We start from the raw sequence: 15608 nt of genomic DNA on the forward strand, positions 1-15608 counted from the left end.
GGCAAGTGTTTTGTCTCCCACGACATAAAGAAAGCTCATGCCTTCATTGATACTAAATCAGAAATGTGTTTTTTTTTTTACTATACTTAATATAATCACTGATAATGCCCATTGTTACAATTATGTTGAGTTACAGCATGAGACAACTTTATCTCACATTTATTTTTTTTAAATTGTAGCCTACCATTAATAGCAGCAGCATTAATCAGATATTAGGATCTTGACACAAATGGATCAGCTTTTTTTTATCTCATCAAAAAATGCATTAACAAAAACACTGCTTTATCACTCACTCACTCACTACTACCCCTAAAACCAACTTTCTTCAGACCATACAGTACCTTGTTAATCAATTTGTGTGTGTGTATGTGGATTTATAGAGATAACATGAACCTAACTGGCAAAGATTAAAATTTGATTGTCTAGTAGCAAATACATGTTATGTTAATCACAATGATGAAAATGTAATTAAAATATTCCAAATGTACTGAATTACACAATACAGTAGACAAGTCATGACGTATCATGGCACAGCAGTGGGTTTTCGATGTCAACTCCAGCTGTTCTGATCAGTGTCAATGACACTCACACTAGCAATTTGAAACCAACAACCGAACAACTGTAGTCACAATGCTGCCAACAGCTCTAAGAACATCTCAGTTACATATGTAACCTTAGTCCCCTGAAGAGGGAACCAGACGCTGCGACGAAACCCTGTGGGAACGGCCTGTGTGACTGCGTCGTGATTATAGCCGAGGTCAAAGTCGTGGAATCTCACGAATGTGTGTGGTGTGGACCAGCCTGCCGCATCACAAATATCTTGGAGAAAAACTCCTGACAATAATGCTTTGGAGCAGCCATACTGCTAGTAGAGTGGGCCCGTACAGTCAAAAGTGAAGGCTGACCGGCCGACACATAAGCAAGTGAAATGGCCTCGACCACCCACTGGCTCATCCTCTCCTTAGATGCTGGGCATCCCTTTCTGGGTGACCCAAGGCAAACGAACAACTGTTCAGATTTCCTCCACAGGACAGCTCTGTGGACATAAGCATCTAAGGCCCTAACTGGGCAGAGCAGATTTAGGAAACGGGTTACTAGAGGGTGTTTCCTCAAAGACACAACACGTAAACGGACGTGGTAAGCAGCTAAGGCCGCCACGTACACCTTTAGTGTGGAGGGGGATAACCTTGTGGAGAAGTGCTCCTGCAGGAACTCCTGCACTGCACCAGTTAACTGGGTCCAGCTGGTGCTCTCCGCACCAGGAAGTGAATAATCTCCACTTCAAGGTGTAGAGTTTCCTCGTGGAGGTAGCTCTGGAGTGGAGGATGGACTCAACAATCTCGGTTGAAAGACCTGAACTCATCAGCTGTGCCCCCTCAGAGGCCAAGCCCACAGTTTCCACAATTCTGGGCGGGGCTGAAGGATCAACCTGCTCACCTGAAGGGAAGGTCCCTCTTGAGCAGAATCTCCAAAGGAGAGCCGTCGAGGAGAGACACTAGGTCCGAGAACCATGTGTTGTCGGTACGAACAAACACATAATGGCCACTCAGGTCTGGGGGGAAGTTTTTCAGAGCTTGAAAGATATATACTGTAGGTGAAAATTCCTGCCTAGCAACTTCTAAAGACAGACAAAAACAGACAAAGATTCACACACGGAGCGCTTGCTAAAGACACAGAGGCTGACATTAGGCTTGTTCGACTTGAATCGGCGCTGCACAGACCGATCGGTTTATGACATCAAAGTACCGCGAGAGCAATTCAAAAGCATAAGGAGCCGTCTACTCTCTATTCGCTCTCGCGGTAATTTGATGTCATTCACCGATCGGTCTGTGCAGCGCCTTTTCAAGTCGAACAAGCCTATTGTTTGGTTCAGGTGTGCTTTCTAGTTTCCTGGTCAATGACGTCACCCGCCTATGATGTTTCGTCACGCCACTGGACTGATTCCATAATTGCCTCACGATGCAATCACGCAGGGGCGTTCCTACAGTGTTTCGATACAACGCTAGTTCCCTACAGCATCAATAGAACCTACAGCAACAAGAAAGAGCCAACGCTATCTCACGACCAATTCGTACGAATTCGTACGAATGATAAAAATTGGCTAATTCGTACTAATTCGTACGACCTCACTCGTACGAATTTGTACGATTTGTCTAAACCCACGTGATGGGTAGGTTTAGGGGCGGGGTCAGGGGTAGGTCATTCGTATGAATTCATACGAATTGGCCAATTCGTAAAATATGTACGATTTTGCAAAAAAACGTACTAATTCGTACGAGTCAGGTCATATGAATTCGTACGAATAAGCCACCTCGTAGAATTTGTACGTTTTCCCGTGAGATCGGGCTCAAAGAGCTCTAAGGTGGAAATAAAGCAACTGGGCCGACCCATAACCCTCTATGGCAGTGATCTCAAACTCAATTCCTGGAGGGCCATAGCTCTGCACAGTTTTCCATAGTGGTACAGCGTTGCCATATAGAAACATTAATATTTTCGTAATTTACAGTAAAACTATGTTAGACAAAGTTGATTTGTGTATAAAAATATCAAATTTACTTATCAAAGATGCTGCAAAAAAATCCCCCTTGAGAAGAGATGTTCTGAAAAGAGGTTAATAGAGCAATTTCTGGAGCACTTCAACAGGTGTCTTCCATGTGAGGGTAACAGTGGGAAAGAGAGTTTTGGAGGGACATTCAAATGCCATTTGACTTAAAAACAGCACACCATCGGCTACCTTAAGGCCTGCCCTTTTAATTCCCATAGTCTAGTACTACCCATAGAAATGAGTAGAAATTAATTGTTGCTATATGGCAACACCATAACATAAAGTGATACGGAAATGACTGGGAATCTTCTCAGGCAATGACACTCAATTATATCTTTAAAGCCTATAATGTTGCCTTCACTTTTTCCACTTTAATTCCCATTAACAATTATTTAAGTGGCACTGAATTTCCAACACATTTGATAGGACTCACAAATGTGTATGTGTCTTTCTACGAGCACTTATACTTACACATAACATTACTTTCCTTATAGTTCACTTACTCACTGTTGTACAGTAATTCCACTTTACCGCACAACCAGCCATTTGCTTACTGATTGTCTGAAATTCTCACAAGGTATGAGTCATACATTGCAATATCAAAGCGTGACATTATATTCCTGTGAGAATTTGCCTCGCTAATGCTTCAGATGTGGTAATTGTTTGTGAATTAAACTGTTTTGAATGCTATTTGCAATTAGCTTATAATAACTTCAATTTACTGATTTATGCAAAGCATCTGAAAAAAAAACACAATTTATTTAAAATGTATTTTTAAATACATATATGCAGTGTGATTGTAATATTTATCTTTTAAAAATTAAAACAGTTCAAACACATGATGTTACAGGAGAGTCAAAAATGGATGCTAGATAAGTCATTAACATGGACTGTGGTACATGCTGCCAGCTGGCTTGAGTTATAAGTAGATTAGCTGAAATGCCTTGTTATCATAAAATTATTTCTCCAAACTGCAGTCAGTGCTGAGAATCATATAGATGATCTGTGTGTTTTCTTAAGTTAATTGGGCTTTCCTTCTTTGTCAAAGCTCAAAGTGATTCATTATCTACAGTTAACTTACAACACTGGCCTGCAAATAAAACAATTGTTTAAATCTCTGTTAAATCAAAATTAGGCCTAAGTAATCCATAACGATTAGGCTTATTTGAAAAAAAAAAGCCATTCAACTGATGTCATTTATGTTCTTGCTGAGGTGTAGTAATCACTGATAATGCATCACCACATCTGCGATTACTACATTGATTACATCTGACTGTAGAGATTGACTTTCTTCAGGAAGACCGCTTCTTATGATATACTGCTGTCACTGGCCGTCGGTCTAAATGTCACAGCATGCAATGAGATTGATGTAGAGAGACCATCCTACAGTTATTCTATTCTCTGAGCTCCAATGCATTACATGTGCATATACAAAGTGTCTTCCAAATGCATCCAGACACATTTAAAATTTCCATATTTTGGTACAATAATTTAGTTGATTTCTTTGCAAATAAACATGTCCCCTGTGTGAAAGTGTTTTTTTATAATAGGCACGTTATAAAATGCCTTAAACTTCGAAACTGGAATTAGTATTCAGACTCCTTATTTAGCGATTTTCAGGATTAATTTAGCAAACATTGCAGAGGCAAGTTCTTTTCCGGGTATATTTCAACTAGCTTTGAACATCTGATTTTGGTCTTCTGCTGCTGAACAGCATATTCACAGCAATAGGTTCACTATAGCTATAGTTTGATGTTGTTTAAAAGCTCTCCCATCCCTGCAAAGGACCTCTCCATCTTTGACAGTAATTGGGTTCATGGTCTCCTCAATGACCATGACAAAATGTGGGCGATATACAAAATCGAATCGAAACATTGAGGAAATCTCCTTTAAAGTTGTCCATTTATGTTCGCGATTGTGCTGCATTCACTCACAAACATAAACGTTTATATATTTATGGTAGGAAATTTACAAAATATCTCCATGGAACATGATCTTTACATAATACCCTAATGATTTTTGGCATAAAAGAAAAATCGATCATTTTGACCCATACAATGTATTGTTGGCTATTGCCACAAATATACCCGTACGACTTATGAATGGTTTTGTGATCCAGGGTCACATATATATACACACTTGAACATAACATATTAGTTAATTATAGTATATGCTGAATAATTAAATCAAAATAAACTGCAAATGGTGTGAAAGACGAGTATCAAAAGGACAAGTGGCTTCTGGAGTGTTTTTAATTGTATGCATATTCAAATTACAAATACTGTTCACTGTGTACATCAACAGTGATTTTCACACCACTTCTACAACACAGGATCTGTATCTGCTCCACATCTCACAACAGAGTTGGTTGAAATGTAATGTAAATAGATTTCACACAACATCTTTATCTGACTGCTCACTATACTACACTAAGTGCAGAGCAAAAATAATGAAATGTTAACCAGCATAGGGTCTTGCTAGCAGCGCCAGCATCCAATCAGAACACCTCGAGCGAGTGAGGAAGTGACAGAATTGGGCCTGCGCATTTATTATAAAGAGTGGAGAACAGTCCCTGTGTGATCCAGTCCAAGATATGGAGAAAGGGGACTATTAATGCATGCCTGGTCTTTTGTGAGACAACATGCTGATAAGAAAGTCATTGTTCTCTTATTTTTTTTTTTAAATAAATCAACACAGGATTACTGATTAAGAGCTGTGCCAAATGGACTGAGTACCGGCTGAGAAGAAAAGATTTACATCCTTGATACAATACACACAGCTTGAATGATTATAGATAAAAAAAATTATGAGACGACCTGCTTCCTATAGTTTATTTTCTTCTGAAGTAGATGTCACACTGTGTGGTTGTACAAAGGCTAATTTAATTCACCATGGTACACCGTGGTGAATTACACCATGCATAAACCATGGTACACTCAGAGAAAACAAGAAACACAACCACATTAAAGGGTTAGTTCACTCAAAAATGAAAATTATGTCATTAATGACTCACCCTCATGTCGTTCCAAGCCCGTAAGACCTCCGTTCATCTTCGGAACACAGTTTAAGATATTTTAGATTTAGTCCGAGAGCTTTCTGTTCCTCCATTGAAAGTCAATGGACGGCATACTGTTCACGTCCAGAAAGGCAATACAGACATCATCAAAGTAGTCCATGTGACATCAGTGGCTCAATCTTAAGTTTATCAAGCGACGAGAATACTTTTTGTGCGCAAAAAGTAAACAAAAATAACGACTTTATTCCACTATTCATTTCCTTCTCTCTGGGCCTCGACCTATTTCACGTAGTGTAACTGCGTAGCGCGTCTGTGTTGTACGTCACACGCATCACACATGACCAGCGTCGGCCAATAGTGAGCCTACGTGTGACGTACAACACAGACGCGCTACGCAGTTACACTACGTGAAATAGCTCGAGACCAGAGAGGAAAATGAATAGTGGAATAAAGTCGTTATTTTTGTTTACTTTTTGCGCACAAAAAGTATTCTCGTCGCTTGATAAACTTAAGATCGAGCCACTGATGTCACATGGACTACTTTGATGATGTCTTTATTGCCTTTCTGGACGTGAACAGTATGCCGTCGATTGACTTTCAATGGAGGAACAGAAAGCTCTCGGACTAAATCTAAAATATCTTAAACTGTGTTCCAAAGATGAACGGAGGTCTTACGGGCTTGGAACGACATGAGGGTGAGTCATTAATGACATAATTTTCATTTTTGGGTGAACTAACCCTTTAAACTTTAAAGACAATGCAGGACAAAGAACTAGGAAAAACTCAGGGCTTTATATTCAAACAGGGCAATCAATGTAAACAGAACAGGTGTGGGCAACCAATTAACAACCACAGAACAAACTAGTGGCGGGAAAATGAGAACAAAGGTAACAGGAACTAGAATAAACCAAAAAGTTTGTTCCTCTATCTTGGCGTGTGAGTGAAAAGCTGTGCTTTCTGCTTCCACCTTGCTGGGCTGCTACCTGGTAATGATCAAAATGAATCGAACCAAAGCCCAAAGAAAGACTTCTCTGCACTTTCTACAGATATTCTTTCACTTTTTTAATGCAATTTTTTTTACATGTTTCACTAATACAGTAACAAATAAAATCACTGCTTTCAACCAACTATGTGAAAATGGGTGCCTATATTGAGCAAATGTCAAATTTGTAATATAAAATTGATAATAAAATAATTATTTTTCTATTTGGGGGTGAATATTATATTTATATATGTTTTATTTACAACTAACGTTTGTCTTCCTTTTATTTTAGACCCCTAATTCACCTCTACTAATATAGAGAGCATGAATGTATGACTCAGACCACAGAATCCAATTCATTAGTCTCACTACACACTGGACAAGATAGACTGCAATCACTCCCATTTGGCAACACAAATCAAATTTGACCATAACTCAATCAATTAGTCCAGTATGCATAATAATCTTTAAAATCTGCTGTGATTGATTTTGTTTTGAGTGAAAGCGAGAGAGAGAACGAAAGAGGAAAGGAGGATCATGTAAGACACTAATCGGTTTTAATATGTCAAAGTTTCCCAAATATATTCTTGTGTTGATTAGTTCCAGAAAGACCAAGAATGTAGGCTGCAATGAGGGAAGAATAATTGAAAACATTTAGATGAAATATATGGATGTGATCTTGCCTTCTTATTTAAAAAGTATATGCACATTTCATATTTCTAAACACAGTAGGCTAATTAAGTTCTCAATAATTTTCCTTTAAGGTGGTGCCCAAAAATCCCCCCCCCCCTCATTTTTCAATATTCCGTACACTTGTTTCTAAAGCCGAGGATTCCCTGCCTTGATACTTAAAATAGCATGCAGAAAACAGGATTGAATACCCATTTAAAGCCCCCTCATCCTTCAATCTCTCTCTATTAAATACCTTCACTACATCTCCAATTTGAGAGGTGCACATGCCAACTGGCTTTACACAAATGACAGTTCATTGAATTGTATGATGGGAGGAGCCATAAAAACTGCATGCGTGTCACAATGTTGATCCTGTTCCCAACACAATCGCCTAGAGGAGAGGACTAAATGGATTTTTAATGCTGCAATAAATGTGTCAATCATTCATGCTAACTGACATATATTGATTTTCCCCTGGATGAGCTCATAGATACACCGGTAATTATTTAACGTTATGCCACTGCTCTTTAGTGCACATACAGTAAAACTGTTAATCCAGTATTAAACTAGTTATCATGCAAGTGATTCGCTGACTGAAACATAACTGATCATGTCACAGATTTGGTGTTTGAATATGTGCTAAAGGCTTAAAGTGACTAAAGATGGTTAATTCTCTTTAAATGCCTTAGAATGGAGGACAATGGTATCACTGATGTGCCTGTGGTGACATAGTGTATTAGTCACATGGACTGAAATAAGCCAATTCTATTGCTGACCTATTTCAACACACTATACACAAATCGCTTAAGCCGCACACTTGCTTTAAACGAGCTCTCCAGAGGACTGTATTTGCCACATGGCATTCCCATTATGCTGCGTTCCAGTGACGGGTAGGTACTATTCCACCACAGGCAGAAACACACACATATTATAGATTGATAGTATTGGTTCTAAGTTGACACCAAATTCTAATAACTGTACACTGATGATATTAAGTGGGTCTAAACATTATATTGTATTTCTTTTAACGAGTCCCTAAAAGGGCTGTTTTCTTCCCCAAATAGATTTTTCAGAATTACTGAACTTCCAACCCAATCTCATGAGAAAGCGTAAGCATTTTACAAGGTTGGCGTATGAATTTGAAGGATGTGATTTGTACGAAAATGTACAATTAAGAAAAAAGTAAGCCTGAAGGTCCACCCCTAAACCTGTAAGTAGCCTATGGTGTAAGTAATTACGGTAACACTTTAGAATACTGTTTCTTACTTACTGCATAACTAATAAGAAATTACTGAAGAACTAATAGGTAATTCTTCATTAACACTCAAGTCACTACTGTTAACTACTAAGGAAGATGTGTTAACTAATCAGTATGTAATAGAATTGTATGATTGTGTTAAGTATCAGTTAGTTAATCAATAACTAATTAATTATGTCATACCTCCTGAATAACTATTAATTATCTACTAAGGTTCAAGAAAAATAAAGTAACTACTAATGAACATTCATACACAGTAGTCACTACAATAATCCGTTTTTTTTTTTTTTTTGGAATGGTGGATGAAGGACACAAATCAAGTACTTGAGTGAAAGTACAGATACCTCAATAAAGTATTACTCCAGTAAAATTATAATTAGGCCTATTCAAAATTTCAGGTTCAAAATTACCTTAGTAAAAGTACAAAGGTAATTCATTTTTAAAGTAGGCCTGCTTAAAAAGTCAAAAGCACAAATCAATGTTTTTTTATTTTTTTTCTAGCCAGTTTTAGTCATTCTTCAGCACTAATAAGAAAGATAAGTGCAGACATTTACCTATATATATATATTGATCTGCAAATAAGCAAACTATTTCATTAGCAAAACTTATAATGTAGGCAACATTAGACATTATTATTATACTTCTTATACATTTTAAACTTCTTTTGCATCATTCAAGTTCCGGCAATATCGCGGTAGCCTACATTTTACAGTGATTTGGTGATGCAAGAGCGCGGGCAATTGCATCCTCTTGCATGGAGAGTTCTCAGCGCCGCTGATTTGGGGCATTTCTTCGGCGAAATACAGGCTGAATTGCTTTTAAATGTTTAACTTTTGATTCTAAAATGTTTGTTAAACGAGTTTAAATGTAGGCAGTAGGCTATTGTACATGTTAAAACTAAATAAAATATAGTTTCTATAAAAGAAATGTTTTGAAATAAAGGAAGATATCATGTAAACGAGTCATTGTCGTGTAGGCTATTTTACAAAGGTGTAGATGATTACGTTAATAGTGTTTTTTACAGTAAGTTTGATTTGAGTCAGAAGTATGTTCTTTATTAATTACTAATGGGTTCCCTATATTTTCACTTTAGAATACTGTTGCAGGCTCTAAGTAATTCCTGCAGCATTATTTGATAATTATTTATTAATTACTAATAAGTTCCCTATATTTTCAGTTTCCCTCAGTCATTGCCTCAAATATATGAATTCACTCAATGGCACTCTATGTTGAGGAAAATGGACACACACAGTATTGTATATAAAATATAAAAACTAATCTGAGTTATGGCAAGGCACTTGAGTGGGGTTCCTTTTTGAAGTTGATTTCTTACAGAACACACTCACAAAACCACACAGACAAAAACCTCTTTAAATTGTATTTGTTAAAACTGTTTTTTCATAATACTACTAATGACATTAGTAAATAAGAAAGGGCCACAACTAAATGTAGTTTTGTATGACTGTTCAGTAGTTACTTCTTAGTTAATTTTCTTGAACCTTAGATAATTCATAGTAGTTTTTCAGGAGATATGACATAATTCGTTACTTATTGATTAACTAACTGTTACTTAACAATCATAAAATTATATTACATACTGATTAGTTAACACATCTTAGTAGTTAACAGTAGTGAATAAGTAGTTAATGAAGAATTACCTATTAGTTCTTCAGTAATTCCTTATTAGTTATGCAGTAAGTAAGAAACAGTATTCTATGTTACCGTAATTACACAAACATTTTTACGAATGCATAGCATGCAAATAAGCCACCAATTCAGAAAAATGTAAGTTACAAGTTGCCATGAGGTTGTGTTGGAACTTGTAATCAACCAAACCTTATAAAGGGGCTCTTACTGTTATGTTGCTGATTATCATCAGCTATAATGATGTCCATAGTAATAATTCCACTACTAACGGCTCAGACTACAGTTGTAATCAGAAATGTTCAACCCCCATTGCAAATCACCTGACAACGAGATGTATAACCAGCCACCAGCTTCTGGCAGTGTTTCTAAGTAATCTCAGCCCATTCCTCATGAGCAATGGCCTCCTGTTCAGTAATATTCTTAGGTTTGCATGCTGCATCCGCCTTCTTCAAATAAAGTCCCACAAGAGACTTTATATGGGGTTCAAGTCAGGTGACTGTGATGGCCACTGTAGAATCTTGCAGGACTTCTTCTGCAACCAAGCCTTAGCCACTTTTCTTGTGCTTTTAGATCAGGTGTACGTCTTGGGGTTCTAGCATGGAAACCGCATGCATTTAGTACACACCTACTGTGCAAGCTGAAACCTCATTGCCTGTTGCTACCAAGTCCTGCTGCAGGTCTTTTGCAGTCATTCTATTGACTTTTCCTATTGCATTTCTAACATGCAGTCAAACGTGACACTCAACAAACCTTGCCAGTTCAGATATTTCATGTGTTCTAGTGTTCAAACACACCTGGTGCAATTAATGAAGCTCTTGATTAGTTTCATCAGTTGTACTTGAGACAACACCTCTTTTGCAGATTTGCGATGTTGTGAGGGATTCTATTCAGGGGGTTGAATAATTTTGAGACTGCAGAAGTCATTAAAAGTTGCAGTTTCAGTTGAATTTGGGGAAACCACTTGAAACATTTATTGTGTTGAGCTATTTCAATTACGTTTGTTTGATTTTAAGCAAACAGCTGAAAGCTGAAATTTTGCCAATAAACCTGATTTGCAATGGGGGTTGAATAATTTTTCGATTACAACTGTCTGTCTTGATAACAAATCACCAAATGAGGTGATTTTGGCAGAGGTTAATGAGAGTCCAGTGTGAGACTTTCCCTACATGTGAAATATCATTTCTATATGGGAAAGACACAGCATATACGATGCCAGTGATTCTTAAAGGTTTTGTACAAAACCTCTGACTGCTTTTTGTGAGAATGAACATTGCAGTCTAATGTCTCAGTAAAAATCCCAGAGACACACCAGGTGATAATGCCTATGACAGCTTATAATTCTCTATGTAAGTCTATAGTTAATAAAGGGAAAGTAAATTAAGTTTTGAGTAATTATGATTGAGATTTTGACCTTGGACAAGAGGGAACCAGACTGTTACCTGAATAATGGAGTCTCTACAAACTGTAAAAATCACCTGAGAGCTTATTCCACTAAGCACCACACCCTGACCTGAATACTGGGTGTACATATAAGTATGTATTTGCATAAAGTGAATGTTTACACATCATATCCATGAGTTTGCACTTTGCAACATCTTTATTTCACAAAACAAAAGCTCACTTTTTTGATTATAAGAATTAAGGTAATTAACAAATACAAATTTGTACTGAAGTATAGTGAACTATTATAGACTAATTATAAAGATACATGAAATTAAAATGATTAACATTGTACACTGAGAAAAACTGTACATTGAAGATGGCATTAAACGGAAGTTGCGATAGTCTTTTCTTCACTATCGCGATCCTGGGAGGAGAAAAAAAAAATGTACGGCGGGATTTCATTTTGTCCATGGGAATTTACTAAATTGTAGGAAGTTGGGCGTTAGTAACTAAATGGCTGTCAGTTGTGGAGGATATTTAGTCCTAACCTCCGCTGAGACATATGTCATGATATGAGAACAGATGTTGTTTGGAGGGTAAGGGGAGATTAACTATTTGATTAAAGATTACAAGGCCATGTGAATAAAAAAAGAAAAAAGAAAAATATGATCAATTTTGATATCATGGTAAGACAGTTTAATTTATTCTTGTTGACAACTGTTTTGGGCTTAGTTTATTCATTATGAATACACACATATATATATATATATATATTATTATAATCTTTTTTTTTTTTGCCTTTATTTAACCAGGAGAGAACCTCACTGAGATTAAAATCTATTTAACAGTAGTGTCCTGGCCAAGATAGGCAGCCCAGTTATACAAATACACATATAACAAACAACAATACAACACACAATAAGATATCATTAAAAGTACAGCCTTAGAAGCGTTTGCAAAACACTAAATCTTTTTCTAGTGCTTGCATAAGTGTTTTGAAAAGTGTGCTGAGAGACACCAAATGATTTAGCCTCAATTTCATTTGAAGAGAGTTCCATTCTGAAGGTGCAGCGTATTTAAAAGCTGTTTTACCAAGATTAGTTCTAGCTGGAGGTACATGGAGATTGTAATAAGACTGTGAACGCAAATATATAAATATATTAAACATGAAAAACAGACAGTTGTGAACTTAGATGAACCGTATCATCATGTCATCCCTGAAACCACAAAGCTCCAATTTTCATTCATTCCTTTATAGTCAATATACTGGAGTCCACTATACTGAATGAGTGAATTAGTAGCTTCTACTATGAATTAGTAGAATTAGTAGTACATATACATATATACACACACATATATATATATATACTTTTTAAAATCTTTGTGTAATGTGTGAGACTAACTGGTACTTGTCACATCACTTGTTGCTCTTTTGTTAGCGCAACTGCTTCTATATTATTCTCCTCATTTGTAAGTTACTTTGGATAAAAGTCTCTGCTAAATGATTGAATGTAAATGTACAGCTGTTGGACAATAAAACTGAAACACCTGGTTTTAGACCACGATAATTTATTAGTATGGTGTATGGCCTCCTCTTGCAGCCAATACAGCCTCACAGAAGTCCTTTAGTGGCCAGAGGGATTTTGAGCCATTCCTCTTCCTGAACAGTGGCCAGGTCACTATGTGATGCTGGTGGAGGAAAACGTTTTCTGATGTTGAAACCGACATTTGTCATTGGCACAAGTGACCAAAGGTTTGGCTATAGCAGCCTGACCATTAATATTGGCTCTATGGAGCTCCCAATGAACAGTTTTGGTGGAAACTAGAGAGTCGAGGGTGCACATTTAATTCTGCAGTGATTTGGGCAGCTATGGTTTTGTGTTTTTGGATACAATCTGGGTTAGTACTTGGACATCCCTCTTCTAGCGTCGATATTTTACTCCTGTTGGATGTGGTTTGTGTTGGTATGCCAACATTACCAGTGAGATGCACGCCAACAATTTATATTTATCAGACTATTGAACTCCCGATATGTCTCCCATTATGTTGTGTGGATTGCAATATCTTATGTCCAGTTGTGCTATTGCTCCACTATATTGGCCAGTGTTTCAGTTTCATTGTCCTGTAAATGTAAATGTTTTAAACACTATAAATTAGCCTTAGCGTATCACTTGCTCCAGTTTTAGCCTGTAACCATGGCAACAGACTGCTTCACAGATCTGCACTTGAGAGAGAGAGAGAGAGAGAGAGAGAGAGAGAGAGAGAGAGAGAGAGAGAGAGAGAGAGAGAGAGAGAGAGAGAGAGAGAGAGAGAGAGAGAGAGAGAGAGAGAGAGAGAGAGAGAGAGAGAGAGAATGCATGCAAACAATGGAGCATCTGATTCCACCCCACATTTTTTAGTTGTTAGTGTACATAAAAATCAATGTAGAATATGATAAACAGCCCAGGTGATGACATGATCTAGCCCTAGTGTCACACACTCTCTCAGATTTATATTTATATTTTATTAAACTGCCAAGTACCACCACAGCACACATGAATTATATAAAGAATACAGTAGGTGGGCTTTGGGTGGTATCATGCACAGATTGCATACCATGGCAGACTGTGCCAACCAGTATAGATTGTGCTATGCCGTTTATACCAAGACAGATATATTTGTGCTATTATCTAGGACAACTTTACACTATTAACACCTGAAAACACTGAAAAAACAGTAATGCAAAATTCAGATCACATTTCCCAAACAAGTCAAGAAGAACTTGTTATTAATGAATGGTTTTAGGTTCAACATGAAGCAACATTGTAGCAATGCAAATAATAAAGAATCTGCATTAATATAAAACAGTTGTTCTCATCCAGGGGCCCTAAAAACTTCCAAGGGGGCCACAATATGACTTATATTATTTAAAATAAGGCAAAACACATATACATTTTTCTCTAGTTATGCCAAGCTCTAAAATATTGATGTTGAAAATAAAAAGAGAAAATCAAATAAGATCAATTACCTTTCATTTCTTTCAATGAAAAAAATTATTATTTAAGTAGCTAAGTATTGACTTAAGCAGAAGTAAACATTCATTTTACCCTAAAAATAACTTTATCATGATGTATACCATGACCCTGTTGTAAACCTACTCATACCATTAGGATTTTGTTCAAACCATACAGTCCTAGGTAAGCTGTAAAGGGGAAAAATAGGAATGGGTCAACAAAAAGATGCTAGCCCCCTCCAACTCTCTCTCACTTATCATGTTTGACCAGATCAGCCAGTTACCTAGAGATGATAGTAAATTATCCCATTTGTTTCTGATGTTTACCATGTTGTTATCAACAGCTGACACTGCATCGATCTGAACAACCGGAGTGATGTTGCTAAAAGGCATGTCATGTATAAATCACGCATACACTCTCATAATGTCAACATAAACTATGGCTTCTCTCAGTCAAAAGACTATAATGCTTCACTGACAGCGCAATGAGTACATGAGAATACACTTGCACTCATATTTCACATCATTTGTCATGAATGGTTAAGAAAATGCTGACATAGCTGAATGTTTAAAAATCACCTTTTTTCATAGTGTATGGGTCAAAATGATTCTTACAGAACAGAGCACAAATGTTCTTTACAGCATCTGATTGCCAATGTATCATCTAAGCAACTGGGTCTCAACTTTTTTGACTCCAAGGCCCCTCTTTGTCCACAACTATTTTCAAGGGCCCCATGACTTTGTTCATTATTTACTGGATACAGAGATTTTTTTTTAAATATTTTAATCACAATTTCTACCCAGCTTTCTTTTTAGAGCTTGGCATAACTTTTAGAGCTTGGCATAACTATACTCATTATAAACAAAATATAATATGACTTTATTATTTTCAAATCCACAAGTTATGTCTTGTTCTAAGGTCAGTTTGGTATTTGGATCAGACACTGCAACAAGTGACATGCAGTACTAAGACATGTTTTGTTTATCTATCCTCGTCCTGCTTGCAAGATGCCACATTCATGGTTCTCAGGGGAAATAATTCCTTTCCAAATGCAATCAAGTGAATCATATGCATCAACACAAGATATTGGGAACAGAAAGGACAGATAATTA

At 37.0% G+C, this 15608-nt stretch overlaps 1 protein-coding gene across 2 annotated transcripts in view; it reads right to left on the minus strand.

Annotated features, from left to right (window-relative positions):
* gpm6ab (glycoprotein M6Ab) overlaps positions 1 to 15608 on the minus strand; it is a 67272-nt gene that overhangs the window by 38427 nt on the left and 13237 nt on the right. The gene's annotated exons all lie outside the window — the stretch shown is intronic.

The sequence above is a fragment of the Scardinius erythrophthalmus genome (assembly GCF_964197995.2).
Source record: "Scardinius erythrophthalmus genome assembly, chromosome: 3".
Taxonomy (NCBI): domain Eukaryota; kingdom Metazoa; phylum Chordata; class Actinopteri; order Cypriniformes; family Leuciscidae; genus Scardinius; species Scardinius erythrophthalmus.